Source organism: Penaeus vannamei, chromosome 8, assembly GCF_042767895.1.
Source record: "Penaeus vannamei isolate JL-2024 chromosome 8, ASM4276789v1, whole genome shotgun sequence".
In the NCBI taxonomy this organism is placed as follows: Eukaryota; Metazoa; Arthropoda; class Malacostraca; order Decapoda; family Penaeidae; genus Penaeus; species Penaeus vannamei.
This window is the reverse complement of record NC_091556.1, coordinates 25,126,290-25,128,789: the sequence shown is the minus strand read 5'-3', so window position 1 is coordinate 25,128,789 and position 2,500 is coordinate 25,126,290. Positions and strand designations below refer to the sequence as shown.

The 2,500-nt window shown below is 38.5% G+C and overlaps 1 protein-coding gene across 1 annotated transcript in view; it reads left to right on the top strand.

The window, feature by feature from the left end:
- Positions 1-1,122, top strand: part of LOC113827238 (uncharacterized) — a gene marked incomplete at its 5' end in the record, with an annotated part of 9,573 nt that extends 8,451 nt beyond the window's left edge. Inside the window, 1 exon segment of the mRNA XM_070124440.1 lies at positions 1-1,122. This exon segment is cut by the window's left edge and continues 534 nt beyond it.
- Positions 1,123-2,500: the final 1,378 nt, after the last annotated feature.

Genomic DNA, 2,500 nt, shown 5'->3' with positions numbered 1-2,500 from the left:
TTAAATGGAAAGAGTATGTTTTTCATTATATATATTTATATTAGAGTATTGTAATTGGACTTTTAGTCATTTTGGAAAACTGCTGAATGCTTTCTTATCTTAAATTTGAATGTCAGTATAAACATGTATCCATTATTTTAAAAATTGTACATTATGAACCTGTAAATTAATTAGGCATAAGAGTGTGAATGTACTTTATTCAAATACAGATAAGAAAAAAATATATGGTATATGTAGATGTAAAGATATGATAATCTATTTTGATACTCCTTTTTAATAAATTCTTCCATTCAGAATTAGCTGCATGAAGTTTATCAGAGAATCAAGTTCATTCCATTGTGAAGGATTTTTGTTTAGATTTTTCTCCTTTACGTGTGTGTGCGCGCACGCACACGTTGTGTGTGAATGACCTTTTTAAAAGGAGCTTCAAGTGATATGTTCAGATGTAAAATACATCTGAATGTAATTTTCTTTATAAAGCAGAGTACTTTATAGGTAGCTTCACATTAGGTAGATTACATTTTACTTTGATTATTGAGTTGTAACCACTATTAGCGGTCTGAGTTTAAGGTCACTGTTATAAAGTACTGTATATAGTTCCCTCTAGATTTGTTGTTCCTTTTTATTAGGAGTACATCTGTTTTTTTGACTCTATTTACCAGCAGGATGACCAAAACAATTTTATGAGTGTTAAAACAGTTTTGTCCAAACCTGACAAAAGTGGTTTTGTTTCTTTTTTACAGCTATAGCAAAAATAACAGAATTGTATTATATTTAATATCAGTCAAGAAATAACCTATGTTCCAATTATATACAGAAAGATGATAATAAAAATAGCATTACAGTTACTACATATTCCAATGCTAATATGATTGATATTGCTTGTGAAGTAGATCTTACAAAATTAAGAACATTTGATCCCTCAACATAGAGTTTGTGGGTTAATCTAGGGAACTGGAGAATCAGAAATTAAATTTACTATGCTGTTTGAAAACTAATGATTGAGTTATACACAACTATATAAACTAGTACAGGCCAACCCTCAACTTGTCTTGTAAATCTTAAAAAGAAAGCTGAGGCTACAATCACTGTAAGAAGACTCAAAATAAAGGAAATGCTTTACAAGTAAGTTTTGATATGCCAATCATCTCGCAACATTAACTATTCTATCACTGTTACAGAGCAAGTTGAAAGTTCATACATTACCAGATAGCATGAAAAGTTCTTAAGTTTGAGGACTCTCCTAAAACCTAGCTCGTTGTCGTCGTGGGAGGGCTTCGGAGAGGGGTCCTGAGACCCTATGTAGAGGATTACCCCTACCTTGGGCCTCAGCCCTTGCCTCAACTAATTTTGCTTGGTCCTTTCTTCTCTTTCCTCTTCCGTATCTTCTTTACTCCCTTCTATCCCATTCCTAAGGTGTGAGAGCCGTGCTGAAAGGATGAAAGGCTGGCTTTGTGTCAATCACGAACGGCCTCCAGGAGCCATGGGTACGGTATTTCCATGGTCGATTACTTAGCCCTTACCCCTTACGGGGACCCTAAGGGGTAGACCACTTTTTTCCCCAGTTTATTCAGGCTCACCGTGGCCAGTAATGAAGATTCTTTACCCTTGATAGGGGCATTAAGGCTTGCTCCTTCATCAAATAGCCTATCTGAATTTGATTTTGATGGTTTTCCTACCCCTGCCCCTCCTTTGGCCACGGCTCCAACCACTGATGCTAATACCCCCTCTTTGACGCTTACGAACAACTCTAACCATTCTGAAAAACCCATTCAGGTTATTACTCAACTCCTGGAAAATTCCTTTTCCTCATCCCCAATATTCTCTTCATCCCCTAATGCACGACCCTCTTCAATGTCAACCCCCTCTTCCCTTATTACTACTCTTCATTCTTATTGTCCTACTCCACTCCACACCACCCCATCTTCCTCTCGCCCTCGTCCTTCTACTACCTCTACTTCTGCTAATCTTCTGGGTACTCTCTTTGGCCCAGCCAAGTGGGATCAATTCTTTGTGATTCCCCCACAGCCCCCTATTCTGAGAATACCCTCTTTCATAAGTGCCTCCAGAAACAAGTAGGCAGGGTTACCTTTCGCAGTCGCTCTGATTGTTCACAGCTTGTCTGAAGCTCAAGCTCGTGCACTGTCTGCCCTAACTGACCTTACTGGCAAACCCATTCCTGCTGAACCTCACCCAACTCTTAATACTTGTACTGGAACTGTTTCTATTCCCCCTAATGCTTGTCCCATGTATAACAAGGACTGGTCAGACTGAAAATGACCTACTTTCTTGCCTTGATGAATATGATGCAGTGGCAGTATAGTGTTACACACTTCTAGAGGCCAACTTAAATCTCATGTCAATATTGCCAAGATTAGCTTCCATAGACAAGACCTCCCCATGAGGTTTATATTGGTGGATCGTCTTATCATGTCCGACAATATCAACCCCTTCCTCGTCAATGTCATGACCGTTCAAATTGCCTGGCTCAGTCACGTAC